General features: G+C 35.7%; 1 pseudogene; it reads right to left on the reverse strand.

Annotated features, from left to right (window-relative positions):
• Positions 1 to 13,912: 13,912 nt before the first annotated feature.
• On the reverse strand, positions 13,913 to 14,866 carry LOC137620735 (uncharacterized; annotated as a pseudogene).
• Positions 14,867 to 16,648: the final 1,782 nt, after the last annotated feature.

Here is a 16,648-nt window from a genome sequence, read left to right on the forward strand (position 1 = left end):
TGGGCTTATTTTATTATTTTGGTCTCATGTCCTTGTTTGTTTATTTCCTTAATAGTGATATTCGTGGATGTCTAGTATATTTTTATCCTTTTGAAATAAATTTTAGTGTTGGAACGCCAGTTACAGAATCAATGTGCTTCATTACTTCCCGAAAGGCTTTTAGTGTTCCTTTGTTCATCTAACTTTTCTTAGTGTAGTTTCCTAGCTTTTAAAATACTTGTTTATGATGATTTCGGCAGGCTCGTAAGATATTGCAAATTTAAGTTATAGCTAAAAAACCTTTTGTTTGTTTTACCTCATCATTAAGATAAAGAATTACCTAAGAATTTTTGGTAATTAGTATAGCCCAGAATAGAGTGCATTTTAGTTTATAAGAAATAGAATCGTATGTTTACATTCAGTGTAGATTGCAAAAGATGGCTAATTAAATTTACAAATATTCCTGCTTGAGGGTACACTTGGGCACACTATTCTATCTAATTTTTCTTCTTGTTTTGTTAAAGTTTTTATAGTTTATATAGGAAATATTTATTTTGATGTTACTGTTCTTAAAATATTTTATTTCCCCTTGTTTCCTTTCCTCACTAGGTTATTTTCCCTATTGGGGCCCCGGGGCTTATAGCATCCAGGTTTTCCAACTAGAGCTTAGCAAGTAATCATAATGATAACGATGATAAGTGAAAGCATTGAGATAACAGGTGAAGCACCATGGCACATTAAAGTAACAGGACAATTTCTTCAAACTTTCGAACTTAGGTATCCACAGCGCCACTGAGAAGACTATTCTTCAGTTTTACAGGATCGTGGAACATCAAACCAAATTGGTGCTGAGGGCAATAATATCCTTAGAAGCCACAACTGAGAGCCATGCGGTAGTTGGATGGTTTGCTAATGCTGCGAAAAAGGAATCTTAGAAAAAAAATATTTTCGAATAAATAGATCATTGAATAAAAGTGTGAAAGAAGATTGCCTTGAAAAAATATTTTTTTGAAATGTAGTCCTCGCTGACTTGATTACATAGGTCTACTCGTCTGGTTCTGTTTTGGTAGGTGTTTAACATGTTTTGGTAGATTCAGTTTTAAATTGTGAATAACGGGTTCTTACCTTCTCATTAGTCTCAGCATACATCTGTATATTTTATTTTCTATTTTAACATTTCTTTTCCCAATATGTGCATAGTTATCACATTATGTTGGGCAAGTAACTTATGTGAAATACACTTATGACTTTCTTTCTGACCTAAAAGTAGAACATTTATCCCAAGTTCTTGTTTTACAACGCTCAATGTTCTTATTCTTTATTTGATATGGATTATGCGTGTACAACACTCCCAGAGTATGATTTATGCCATGATATGGCTTAATTTTATTTCCATTTTGGTGCTTTATATTTTGCTGGATTTTTTTTTCTTTTGTACAATGTAGAATAATTAGATGTAAATAACATATATCTGCGCACGCCAATGGTTAATAATTGTAAGTTGCACCACTTGTATTCGCTCAATTAATTTAATTATACTTTTCTGAGAGTAGAGTTACTGTAATTAAGCGGAAAGTAAGTTATCTGAGTGGCCTTTTACTCCCGAATCATTATTTTTGTTGAAGATATATTTTCGTTAGTTCATTTAACCATAGAGAAAATTTGTAGAGTCCCTTTTGCTATGACCAGAAGTAAATAAGAGTATCGATAATCAGACAGTGCGTATAGAAGATCAGACGTAGATTCCGTAATAATTCCTTTTCAATTATCATTCTTCTGCGCGGTGATACCTGATTTGCATAATACGTCTGATTATGGCCTCGCGAGTAACCTTTGTTACGAGCCCTCAAGCTGGGTCTGCTTAATCACTGTAATAAAGAGACACTCCAAATGATATAATGGGATGCAGGTGTCGTGACGTAATACAATAACACCAGACATTATCTGAGGTCGAATTAGAGCATGGGATTTCGATGCCGCAGATAGTGATCTCTTGGCAGGCTTTCATGAAACCTGGAGTGTTGGAATGGTATGCTCTCTCTCTCTCTCTCTCTCTCTCTCTCTCTCTCTCTCTCTCTCTCTCTCTCTCTCTCTCTCTCTCTCTCTCTCTCTCTCTCTCTCAAGAAGAAGGAAATCTTTATCGATATCTTACATTTACTTCAAAATTTATATACCTTATTTTCTTTTGTGCATCAAAATAGGTGATAATTCAAATCCTCATCAAACGAATCTTGGAAAATTTCGTTTAAAAGATATGGAAATTTAATAATTAAATTTATGACATTTATAGACATATATATACATATGCATATAATATATATATATATATATATATATATATATATATACATATATATATATACATATATATATATATATATATATATATACATATATATATATATATATATATATATATATATATATATATATATATAAGTATGCCTCTCTCATTACTTCTAGAGTTTCATTAATATTGGAAGACAAACGGATAAATAATTATATTGAATATGAAGCCAAGGAAAATTTCTCTTGATAGGGGCCTAAGAAGATGGGAAGTTGTGCATTTATTCATCTATTTGTTTATTATCTAGGAATATCAATTATATTCAATATTGCTAGGGGGATGAGATAAGAAGCTGATTATTCCAGAAAGAAATGGTAAGTGGTAGAATTGATATGATTGTTAGAAAACAATGATGGCACAGAAGTAGAGAGAAATTTGAGTTATAAAAAGTAAAAAAGTATGACAGGAATTTAGAAGGGCAGAGGTAGAGAGGCTGGTCGGCATTATATGATAGACATGAATATTGCCTGAAAAGGGCACGGGCAATTTACGGCGGCCTGGCCAAGAGTATGTCTATCTACAGCATCGCCACCTGCGGGAAGCCGTTGCGTGTCGAGTGAAACAGGCGTGGCCATTTTGAACAGCCGTGTTTTACAACGGGGAAAACGTTATCAAGATTTCAGAGACAATCTCGAGATGATATAAGCCCTCGTAAAGAATCTCTTAATCTCGCCAGTTAATTAATTCAAGGGCTAGTATCATGATCTCGGGGCGGCGGCCGGGGTTCAGGTAGCAATTTTCCTATAAATACCGCCATTTGCAAAATGGCGTTTTCGTCCTTTTTCCCGACAGTCTTTTGTTTCGCTCTTGTGAATCACTCAAGTCTTTGTTCTCAAAGCGTCTATTGCTATAGAATTTGTTCGATTAATGTTACTGAGAACCATATTTCAAATGTTTTTCTGTCAATTTATTTTTTCAAGTCACGCGATGCTGGAAGTTTAATAAGAAACAGTAGTGATTTTTACCTTTCTGGTTCAAGATAATATCGATTTCGACATAATGCAGTCACTAAGACACTAATTATAGACAGCAGGTTCCTTTATTTACTACAAGAAATAGACAATAGATAAACGGGGTAGTAGGAGGAATCTTAAAGATAAAACTGATGAAATGGTTCCCAAAAATGTCGTTTGGTATACATATCCTGGAAACAATGTCTGCGTATGATTGAAAATAACTCTAACTGCGATTTTATTTAATTCCATAGCATGCTTAATCATGTATACTCAATTTGATATAGTTGTTTTTATCAAGAATCTTTTTTCTAAAATTTATTTTTGTGTATATAATTCACCCCATCTTATAGGCTAGTTGTTTTTGTTAGTGAATTTAATTACGACAGCGAAGACGTATAATGAATGTATATTTGAGTACCTTATAATAGTTGAGTTTAGGAGTAGAATATCTTGCTTAAGAGGATTTTTTTTCTTATTTTGGAATTAAGGAACATATAATCGATCAATTCGGGAAATTATAAGGATAAATACGGAAAATTCATTTGATTGATAAGTTCGCCTACATATAATTCTCTCTCTCTCTCTCTCTCTCTCTCTCTCTCTCTCTCTCTCTCTCTCTCTCTCTCTCTCTCTCTCTCTCTCTCTCTCTCTCTCTCTCAAATAATGTATTTTAAACGTCTATGAGCATGGTGCTTAATATTCCGATATGATATCAGGCCAATATCCATAAAAACTTGAATGATTTAGAAAAGTATTTTGGTATGTGCATTGTAAAATTTTACTATCGTAAAATATGTGTTAGTCGAATATTTTAGAGTAATTCTGTGTTAGTGAGTATCCGTTTTTGCTTGTATCATTATGCTTATCAAACTAGGGTTGTACTTTGGCTAATAATAATAATAATAATAATTATTATTATTATTATTATTATTATTATTAGTAATTAATAATAATGATAATTATTAGTAATAATAATTTGGTTAAAAAGCAGTTGGGTCTATAATCTAAATTTGTGGGTAGGTCTACCAAGCTGCATAATTTTGATAGATCGTTGATAATTACTGTAGGCCTACTAAAGAGAAATAATGTCTAATGTTGGATTTCTTTTCTTATGTATATTTGTATTAAATTTTACTGTTTTCTTTAGTTACAGGCATACAATAGTATTTTGTTTTAATCATTATTATTTTATAAATTAGTGTCATTGTATATCTTCATGTATTAAGTATCATTTATCTTTAAGGAATTTGACTATTTTATATATATATATATATATATATATATATATATATATATATATATATACTGTATATATATATATATATATATATATATATATATATATATATATATATATATATATATATATACTGTATATATATATGTATGTATAGAGAGAGAGAGAGAGAGAGAGAGAGAGAGAGAGAGAGAGAGAGAGAGAGAGAGAGAGAGAGAGAGAGGGTATTTTCCAGGTCTAAACCCCAGACAATCTTGTGTCCGTTTTTGTTATTTGTTTTATGCTTTGGGTGAATTTTTTGAAATAAGAGTATTTTTTTAGCAATTTAAATTGTTGTTTGAGGAAATAGCATATTTTTCGCCGTTTGTCATTTTTGTTGACCAAACGATCATGGAGAAAGGAAGTTTTTGTGTATGGTTTGAACTTTTCCACTCAGTTCTTTCCTGAATTCCAGTGTTAACCGAGACGAGTAAATCTAACAGAGATTGGGGTTCGCTCTCACTGTAGACAGCATTTTATCTGAGTGTGTGTGTATATATATATATATATATATATATATATATATATATATATATATATATATATCAGTCCTCTAAAGAAGTATCACGAAAGTAGTCAGGACTTAATTTTATATTTCACATTTTCATTTTCCCTGTGGTTCTTTTGCATCTGAGCGTCACGTTTCCGTGTGATTTTTACGCATATATATATATATATATATATATATATATATATATATATATATATATATATATATATACTGTATATATAAAACTACATCTTTAACCGAATAGTATAAAGAGTATCTATTAATCATTAAAATTGCTCTTCAATTGGGATGTATGCTGCTGCAGAGTTTCATCAGTTTCTTAGTTATTATTATCAACATAATATCGATATTTATTGTAGGCTATCTTTCTTACCATCTTTAATAATAGCGATGCAATACTGTTTTAATAGTTTGTATTATTTAACATAACGGTGTAAAAGACAAGAATAAGTAAGGCATACTTCTCTTCCCCCATTAGTAAGACGTGTACGTTGCATAACGGCAGTTCATGATGTTAGGAGGTTGTTCGAATGCTTGGAAGATAGGGAGAGGAACTAGAAAAGACAGTGACAGAAAATGCTCTCGCCGTGAACAGAATGCCAAGGAGATAAAGACATGGAAATGAGATTGTATATTGGATTAAGATTAATCGAGGCCTCGTTGAAATGTTGATAATAAAAAATTCAGACAAGTGTCTCTTACGTGGGGCACTATTGTAACTAGGTGATTATCAATGTCGGTTTCCTGTGGTGGATAACAGAAGGAATTCTGAATAAGATTTATGGGCGAACTCCCTCAGCGCGGTATATACTTTGATTACGTGTCTAGGTCAGATTTGATGCATTCCAAAAACTACCAGCTAACTATGCAATTGCTTAAATTTTTATGTATTTCAGTACAATTGCGGGGCTTAATTGCCTATTAAATCGTAATCCGAGCGAGGTTATACACCTTCGACAATTTTGATTTTTACCTTATATTCATATCTTAAAAACTTGAACAAACAACTGACACTAAATACTCTAACCATATTTCCTGTGAGCTGTTTAAATGGCTGTCGTCCATATCTGTGAACTTTGAATTCCTTTGCAAGCCTATATATTCTTTAAATAATAAATAAATTATTATATACCAAGTTTCATGTAGCATTATCTCAGATTTAGGACATTATGGTGAATCCAAACTTGATTAATCTGTTACTGATTTGCTCACTACATGGGATCTATGCAGGTCAGAACTAGAGTAGCTATAGCAGTAACAAAGGTTATGGAAATTTCCCTTCCTGGTGGTCTGCCGGACTAGGAAGGATTGCTGATATAATAAGAGAATCCAGATTGAGATGGTATGGAAGCTTAACAACTATGGGTGACAAAAGGAATTGAAGTGGGCGTTTATGGAACTTGTAATTGGTAGAATTATTAGATGGTGTGTATATAGTAGTGCATATTTCAAGAAGAAGGGTTTGGCGTAGGAAAATGCTTTCGATCGAAAAACAGTTAGAGAAAACACATGTAACCAACCGATACCTTAGCTCAATGATAGTAGGCAGGGGCGATGAAGCAGTAATTTTTGCGTGCAATACATTATCACGTTTATATTTTTATGGCTACTATATTTTTGCAATGTACTTTACGGATTACTGGCTACTTGTAAGACAAGAACAAATCTTAGAATACAACGTAAACAACAGATACGTTAAAATCCCGTACAGTTTATGAATTTCTAAAAGGTTTTTGTTTTGTCTTGAGACCCCCTACAGTAGAATTTCTAGTTGGATTTAGATAGATTATTTTAGCATAAATTTCAGATACACCTACTCCTCTGTCAGAAGTGTATCAGTTAAGTGGTGTTATATCGAATGCATAGGTTAGTGCTTTAATCAGTCTATGTCTTCTTTTACGTCACTGCATAGCTTTGACGTCGTTGCACAGTTCATGTTGAACATGTACATCCAGGGGGTTTTACTTTGCATATTTCAGTTTTCCATTCATCAGGCGTTCTTTATTCTCTCTCTCTCTCTCTCTCTCTCTCTCTCTCTCTCTCTCTCACACGAGCGTACACACACATAGAACGAGTCCTTGAACAGTATTTTCACACATTTCTGTGTTCATTTTAACTTTCTTTTTAAATGCAGGATAAAAATATACATGCCTATGGCTTCCTATACTGCGTGGTGTAATTTATTTCATTGTGTAAATTGCTGTGTTTGCGTTTGCTTGTTTATCTATGTACCGTGCTGATTTAGTATCTCTCTCTCTCTCTCTCTCTCTCTCTCTCTCTCTCTCTCTCTCTTATTTATTTCTATTCAGGAAGTGTAATACCAAATTCTTGTAATTAAACTATTTATTTAATTGTATTCTAATTCTTCATGTATAAGTTTTTCTACAATAATGACGTTTTATTAGCATCATCCAGTACACTCACCTCAGTAATTTTAAGAGCACAATTCAAGTATTCATGTTAATCTTACGCCTTTTGCCATATGCGCAAGAGCGCACGCTCAATGTGGTCATGAAATGGTGAATCCTAAAGGATGGAGATAGAGTGTTGTGGGAATTTTTCAGATCGAATACATATTGTTTAAACAAGGAAGTCAAAGATATAGTTTAAATGATTGATCCGAGTTTAGTTTGGGAGATGAAATAGATTGGTTAAATGAATGTACAGTTGGAAACACGAATTCCAGGTACGCCTTGCTCTGAAGTGCACCCAGCCACACCCTTGCTGTTTGGTTACTCACCGCACAGTAAAGGTGTGAAAGGGTGCACTTTTTCGGTACGAGGTGTGCCAAGGATTCCTGTGTCCAACTGTACGTCTAATGAGTGAAAGATACTGAAAGGTGCTAATATTTTAAAGATAGCTTTTGCAGTGATAGCTATTTCTTCCAACCCTTTTCTGTGTAAATATAAAGGACTCCTTTTACTACAAATAACGTTCTTTGATGTATGTTACTTGGAAATTATGATTATATTTTACCCACTAGTTTAAAATTATACAATTTAGTATTCGCTGCTGCTTTACTCAGTTGAGATTTTTCTTAGTAACGTGGAAGTAAGTTATGCTTTCCTAAATCACCGTGTTTCCAGTAACTGGTGATTTAACCTGAGTTGTGAGTGCTACTTCAATTAAACGCATGAAAACGTGGAATATTGTATTGATTTGTATGAAGAGCAATTGTCAATGCTCCTAGACTCTCTCTCTCTCTCTCTCTCTCTCTCTCTCTCTCTCTGTATATATATATATATATATATATGTATATATATATATATGCTGTATATATTCGGTCACGCTCAGCTCTCTCCGTCTCTCGGGTAGGGAGAGAGGGATTAGCAATACCCTGGGGAGAGGTGGTGCGTGTATGTATATTTAAACAATTTTTGACAGATCTCGTACACTAATATATATATATATATATATACATGTGTGTGTGTGTGTGTGTGTTTGTCTGTTTGTACTTTTATCTCTAAAGTATATAATTTTTTTTTGTCTGGATGTATTCTGTGTGTGGTCACTGTAGACTTTGGTTAGGCCTCCATTCCCATCCACTACAGTTTCAGGATCTACTTCTATGATTAATAGCAACCCCCAGGTGAAGTGGAATCACAGTTCTATAGATAATGGAGGACCCCAAGACAAACACATGGGGGAATAACATGAGATATTCTAATGTGATTGGTACATTGACGTGTTTCTCTTCCCATTAGAATAGGAATTAGTGTCTTGACCACCATCCATCATGGTTCGAAATGGAAGTGACCTGGATGGTGCTTTGTTCCTCATACGAGACTTGGTAATTTCACTGAAGGGGAAGATGCTTCAGAGAGAGATTTTACTTGAAAGGAAAGGGATTTCTGTTTAGACATTTGCATAATGTGAAGATTTGCATAACGCTTATTTATGCATCGTTGATGGATGGATTGTTTAAACGTTTCGACCAAAGTCTTTTGAAAGTAGCTGAGATGTATTTTACTAATAGCTTTCGTTTATATGGGAATATGGCTTAAATAATTACGCGAACACAAAGGCGCTCGATGGTAAACTTTTTATTATGAGTGGGCTATAATTCGATTGTCATGCGGTTAATACTCAGAAATAACTCCTCAAGAAATTATAGGTTTGAAGAGTAAGGCATCGTTCATACTCTTTCAAAGATTTGCAATCTTTTTCCTGATTAAATTGATGTCACTTTGCAGGTCAGACAAGTATTTTTCTTACCAGCGAATCTGCCTCGAGTTAGACTTTTAATTCATGAGTGGAAAGTCTCGAAGTCTCTTGTGCCATGCTCTTGTGGTGTCAGTCATTCTGTAGTGATGGATGACTGGTGGACGTGTCTGTGGTGTAATGTCCGCCCACCATATTGTACCTCTGGCGCCATCAGTTATCCATACACACACCTGTAATTACGGGATTAATAGCCCGCCTTCACCTGGGGCGAAGGGCCAGTTTGAACTTCTTTAACCTGGTCAGATAAACATAAGGGCAAAGGAGGAAAGGCAGAAGCGACCGGAAGGTCTTTTGGAAGGCGTAGAAGGGTACGAAAGAAAGCGGGAAAAGAAAGGGTAGAGAGATTGTGACAAGGATTTGGAAAATAAAATTATATTTTTTCTTACTGCAAAGAACTGTGGCACGTCTTATACTGCTTTTGTTTGAAGTGATGTCAGTTACTAAATTCGAGGAAGTAAATGCCACTTACACATGAGTGCGTTGATCATAAATTTTTAGAACTTCTAATTGTATATCTGTTGACTATCTAAACTTACCCTGAAAATACCGTATGAATTACATACCAAGTAATGTGGCTACGTGACCTAATACAAATATCATAGCCCGTGTATTATAGATTAACTGGTAATAGTTTCTGAATTTATGGCTGATAACATCATGCAAAATATACTTGTAATTTAAGGATAAGTCATTAGAAAGAGAGAGAGAGAGAGAGAGAGAGAAGAGAGAGAGAGAGAGAGAGATGAGAGAGCGAGAGAGAGAGAGAGAGAGAGAGAGAGAGAGAATTATATTAGTGATAGATATCTCTAATTTATCGGCCTCATAATCATGTCCTTGAGAAATGACCGAATGGAAAAAGGTGGATACGTGACATTTTGCCAACAAAATATTCAATCATTTCTTGATAATTTCACGTACAAGGATGTCCTCAGTGGAATACCTCAGAGATGTCTATATAATGAACCTTGGAAGCCTGAAACCGGCGTTGATTTTATTTTTGTATAGCAAAGATTTATTAGGCTATAATTCAATTACGTTTTATATTTACAAGGTCAAAGGTACATTTTTTAACCGAGTGTAATTAGTTCTTAAGTGGCATCATTCTCCTTTAGAAATTCGATATTTTTTTTTTTCGTGTATTAAGGCAATCGCTTTTTAAAATATTTTCTAGTTCTCAACTCTCTCTCTCTCTCTCTCCTCTCTCTCCTCTCTCTCTCTCTCTCTCTCTCTCTCTCTCTCTCTCTCTCTCTCTCTCATTTTTATAGCTGTTACTACAACCTGTAAGCACTTCATCTCCTCGGATCAGATTCTAGTAATTGTTAGGGTGGGCAACGAGCGACCACGTATTTACACCTGCAAAGAGTCGAATTATTGTTCGGGTGATGTGTGGTTCTGAATTAATTAAAGCCTGGAGGAGAGATATTAAAATTAAATATAATTACAGCTTCTCACCCCTATAGACCCGAGCTGTGGTCATATTTAGTCAAGAGATAACTGATCTTACCTCATTTTCTCTTATGTATTTTTGTTTTCTAGTTGCAGTGTTACATAGATCAAGTAGATGTTTTGAGTAATCGTGTCCGTCAGAGTTCACGTCGACAAAGACTGAAAACCCTGATATTTGTGAAGTTACTAATGTATGGTTAGAGTTATTTTTTAGGCTTGGATAATTGTAAAGCATGGAGTCATGAGGGCTGTTTCTAGTTTTTGTGTTATTGAAGAAAATATGAAACCTTTCTCTCGTCTATTGGATGGTATTTTATTGGACACTTTCTTCATTTGTCGCCGATTTGTATGAATTCTAATTGCTTGTATATAGAGAAATGGTTTGTTTCGTGTTTTGTTTTTGTAGTACTTTCTTGATATTACGTGATTTTTTTTAACTAACTTCGGTAGCTTGACACACGATTAAAAACATAACGAATAGAAGCTGCATATTTTAGCAGATATATTGTTATCTGCTCATTTTTTACGTAGTATTTTGAAACCAAGGAATAATAGAGGTAAGGTGTTCTGTTTTTCTAATTAAAGGTTTCAAAAAGTTAGCATGACTGATAGTGTCATGGATTCTTTATGAGATAATACTTCCGAAGAGACAGACCATATTCTGATGTTGAGTGTTCACTCAAGTCTTTCTTTATAGCTTGTACATTACAGATTCATTTTAACATTGTTACTAATCTTGAGATATTTTATATTTTTATTCATTACTTCCTTATTTCCTTTCCTCACTGGGCTATTTTTCCCTGTTCGGACCCTTTTAGTATCCAGCCTTTCCATCTAGGATTGTTGCGTAGCTAGTAATGATAATAATAGTATCAGACAGAGCCGTATAACTAGAGGTTCTGGGTAGCACCTTTTCTAACTCGACCAATCTTTCAAGGCAACAAATAAGGGTCGCCATAGTAACAACTGAGAACTAACGAGTAACGCGAAGGCCACCGTCCTTTAGTTATAGTGAGGTCAGCTAGTGCACAAAGAACAGTATCCGTAGGTACACTTACGAACCTCTATAAAAAACACCGAAACATAAATTTTATTATGATTGATTTTACAGAGACAAGAGCGTTATAGAATGATATACTCAACCTTCCTCACCTTCAGAGCCCACCTGCACCCCCCCCCCCCCTCCCCCCTAGATGAGCCCCAGCTTCCTTTACAAAATATAATAGAGAAAATCGTACCACCAGGTATATCGCCTACCTGGTCTATAAGCGGCTGTCCCACATTTGCTTTGGATAATGCTGATAAAGCAAATTTAATTTTGGGTCTTGATATTTATTTTTTAAGTATTTCATTTTACAATTAGTGGATATGGTAGTGCATTCCTATGCACGAACTGAATTTGTTGAAAAGACAGTTAATTTGTTGACATCTGCTTAGCCAATCTTCCTTCCCAACTCGAGAGCGGAGCTACAAGAAAACTTGGGACACGGTGCATCGCAATTCCAGGTTAGGGATGGAGTAAAAAGAGTACACCTTTCTGGTTCCTCGTTATGTCTTTATGGATGAAGATTCAATCCTTATGCTACTTTTCTTGACTTCAGCAGACTTTATTAACCAACACTAATGGTCAGTGAACTTGGAACAGTCCTTGGATCTTCCAATCTGCCACCACCCACCCATATATATATATTATATATATATATATATATATATATATATATATATATATATATATATATATGTATATATATATATTGCGTCCTAGGTGTAGGAAGATATGATGACGATGATGAAGATATATCCATATATATCGACAACAACAGCAAATGCTGCTATTTCTAGTCCACTGCAGGTCAGGGCATGTAGTACGGTACGGTTCGATTTGTTTTTTCGTAATTCGTACCACGCATTTTTACCGTACCGTAATTTCGTACAGTACCTAAAAATTCAGACCGTACCATACTAGTATGATATTTTATCGTACCGTAATTTCGTACTATTTCCGTACCTATTTTTTTTATTACATTGCAGTTCATATAGACATAACATGGCACTTTTACTACTACTACTACTACTACTACTACTACCATTACCACCACTGCCACTTCGAGAAGATTGATGTTATGTAATACATTAATGATATAATACAATTTTATTTTGCTAAGGTTTGAAAAGGAAAATGTTCAGTTATACAGTATTAGGCATTCAGACAGTTTTATGTGTTGCAGCCTAATAGCATTACAGCGTCAACAATATCCTCTTCTAGATCTAGTCTTAAATCATTAAGAATATAGCGCAACCCAGAGAATGTGCGCTCTACGCTCGCTTGAGTAACAGGCAGAGCAACTGCTACTTCGGCAAGATTTTTTAGTGCACTTTCTTGTTGATAATGCCACCACTGGAAATACACTCATTTTTACTGATACGTGAAGCTTTGGCGAACATTTTGATATGCTCAGCCACTTCACTCTCTTTGCTTGCGGTATCAGTTGCTCTGCTTACATCACTGACTCGGAGTAATTGCTCTACAATATCTACTGACCCAAGTGCTTAGTCACCTTCACCATCACTATCACCGCTCATGAATGAATCGTCTTTTGCCAGCATTGAAACTGACGACATAGTACTAGTAGAAGAAATAGTTTTAATTTTTTTTCCAGAGTCAAAGAACATGTATTTGACTAAGTTCCTTCTGTTCTTCGGTGATGAAGAACATTATACCTTCTGTCAAGATACACAGCAGATAGGAAAGCAGGGTTCCTAAGCAGAGAATCTTGCTGCTTTTCCCATGGCTTGGAGGAGAAGTGGTGCTGTGACTGCAGTGCTTCTTTCCAAAACAACTTTGCACTTAACCCACTGAGCAAGGAATTCTCCAGCTGTGAGATTTTACATCTTTTAGTGCACATGTAGCCTAACGGAGTGGTTTTAAAGCTTCTGTTATGTCACTTATTTTCTCCCAATCTTCATCTAAAATAAGTAAGGATTCATTAGCTAGGCCAATTTGGTTCAAGAATAACCTTTTTCAAGGACACTGTCCAACATATCATACGTTGAGCCCCATCTTGTTTCACAGTCTAGTTTTGGAAGTGATATGGAGCTGTTCTTAAATATTAAGCGCATATTTTGTGTATGCGTCTTGTTCACCACTTTTCGCACCCTACATAAGATATGTTTTACACTGTCTGTTTTTGAACGTCATGCACACACAGTTGCATGGTGTGTAAAGTGCACCTTACTGATGTAACACTTTTAGCTGCTAAGTGAATGTCATTTACTAAGTCATCTAACTTATTTTCAGCAGCTTCCAATACTTGTTCATCATCGTTTTCTTCATTGTCACTCAAATTTCTTCACTGTTTCCTTCCTTCACCTGTGTATCACTCTGCATCAGTTTTCCTACTTTGATTACGTTTGGTCCGTTATCTGTTGTTAACGAGTAAATTTGTTTTTCTTGTATTCCCAATCTTATTAAAACAAGCTAGCAAAACTGATTTGATCTCTTCAGCTGTTGTCCTTTGCGTCATTTCCTTTACGGAGGCTGTCACTACCTTCAACTTGCCATTGTTATCAGACTGCACGTTCACCCCAAGGAGATGACGCCCACGTCGGGTGCAGAGATCTAACTTCACACAAACCAAGCGCTTATCGAACTCAGTCCTCAACTTAAGTCTTTTTTTCTCTGCGGCTTCAAGAGTCAGAGACCGAGCAGTTCTTTGACTTAATGACACGCCAAGCTTGTTTGCAATGGGACCCATAAGCTTTGACACGGCTGTTTTCTCAAAAACAGATAAGGGCAATCCGTTGACAGTAACTTGCTTACTCATTGCGTATTCTATCACTTCCGTTTTCTTTCTTTTTGCACACGAATCTTCACTAATCGTATTGACAAAATAATTAAATATATTTTCTCTCTCCCGTTTCCTAGACGCATTGTTTTTGGCATTGTCCAGGAGTTTCTTATATTCCTCTGCATGTCGTCTTTTAAGGTGATCACATAACGGCTTTGAGTGAAGATCTGCGCCGGGCTTCGGTGTGTAATAGTAATCACATCCAGACACAAGTTAACTTGCTGAATTCTTCGCATTGGAGAAGAGCTCAACACCAACAAATTCTCGGTGCCGACCCATTGTGAGATTCTGTAAGACAAAAAAAAATAGCATATTAGATTTAAAAACGAAAAAAAAATGTGCTCATGGCTTGCACACAAAAAAAATCTCTTCTCTCTCTCTCTCTCTCTCTCTCTCTCTCTCCTCTCTCTCCTCTCTCTCTCTCTCTCTCTCTCTCTCTCTCTCTCTCAAAACTATTATAATTTTGCTTGAATTCTTTAAATAAGGAAGAGAACATCATTCGAGGTCTTACCTTATGTATGATCAAGCTTCTCTACTGAGTACTGCCTCCGTAGCACAAAAGCAGAGTGCAGCGGCATTCTTGTGGGCAGCAGTCAGCAGGCCTCAGTGTCCTCACGGCGTTAGTGTCCTGACCTGAGTTGATGCAGTTTGCAGACCAAGTACTGACTGATGAATGATGATGAAGGGGGGGGGGGGGTGTTAAAAATGCGTTGTCACGTGTGTCAAGGCTGGGTGAAGGGTAGCCGGTGGTAACTGTTAAGAGCTAGCTAGGCCAGAGCAGAGGTCAAAACGGTCCCGGTAAAAGGTATTACCAGTTACCAACTCATTAAAAAGGGAAAATGGACCTTCTCACCTGAGTGATAACCCGATAAGTAGGTGGGGTCCCTGCCCAGCCTTCCTGTGACGACTGACGGGACAAACCCCACTGGGATATGCTTTAATTAACACCCCAGTGAGAAGACCTCTGCTAATCCTTTATGGTCACACACCTGGTTGACTTGGGCGGTGAGTCACCCACCGCCCAAGTCGGTTGGGCGGCGGGGGCTTGGCTGCTTGCGACACCTATCTGAATTTGGTACGGAAATCGTACGATTAAGTACGAAAAAAAAAAATCCTACTTTCGTACTGTACCGAACTCAAAGGAAAATATTGTACCGTAATATCGAACCGTACTTACATCCCCCAAAAAACCGTACCATACCGTAATATCGTACCGAACCATACCTTACTACATGCCCTGCTGCAGTGCAAGATCCACAGACATTGCCTTTATTCATGTCTGGGGTTTGGCCAGTTTTTATCACCACGCTGGCCACAGCGGCTAGGTGATGTCGGAATACTTTAGTCTGATCGCTCAAAGCAATCCAACCTAGTATGGGTAACCCTGACTAGTACAGCTTTGCTGGTCATGGCGTTACGCAAACCTTTTCACCACATTAAGGTATTAGTCCAAGGCCTAGCATAGTTTTATGCTTTAGAGTGCTTTATTCTTATTGGGTGTAATCTAAAGGAAAAAAAGGGTGTAGAATCTAAATAAGGGCAGTCTTAATGGCACCAGACTGGACATTTACGCTGAAATTTCATGCATTTAGGCCCACATGTAATTTTTGTCAAATCAGAAATTTCGGTAAGGGGAACTATAATGCAAATATATCAGCAACCATATAACCTGGAACAATGATTTACCTCTTAAAATGTTTGTTTTTATTTTCTCTATAGGATTAAATACAAACCATTCCAATTAGGTCAAAATGTCACTAAAAGTGGGAGTGCCCCATGAATTTTCTCTATCAATGGAAAATGTGATTAGTGTCATTGATTTTGCCTTAGTTAGCCTCTTTTTATAAAAAAAAAAAAAAAGAAAAAAGGGATATATGTAGCTATTTATTGAGTGCAACTTAAAATTAACTGGCAATCTTAGTCTCACAAAGGAACGGAAATGGGTATAGTCATTTTCCACCACTCTTGGCAACAATAATAATGTAACATTCTAAAAACATTAAAAACTATCTAATCTCGACATCCACTTGTCTTTTGGAAATGGAAATAGGTTAAATAATA

This window comes from Palaemon carinicauda, chromosome 2 (assembly GCF_036898095.1).
Source record: "Palaemon carinicauda isolate YSFRI2023 chromosome 2, ASM3689809v2, whole genome shotgun sequence".
In the NCBI taxonomy this organism is placed as follows: Eukaryota; Metazoa; Arthropoda; class Malacostraca; order Decapoda; family Palaemonidae; genus Palaemon; species Palaemon carinicauda.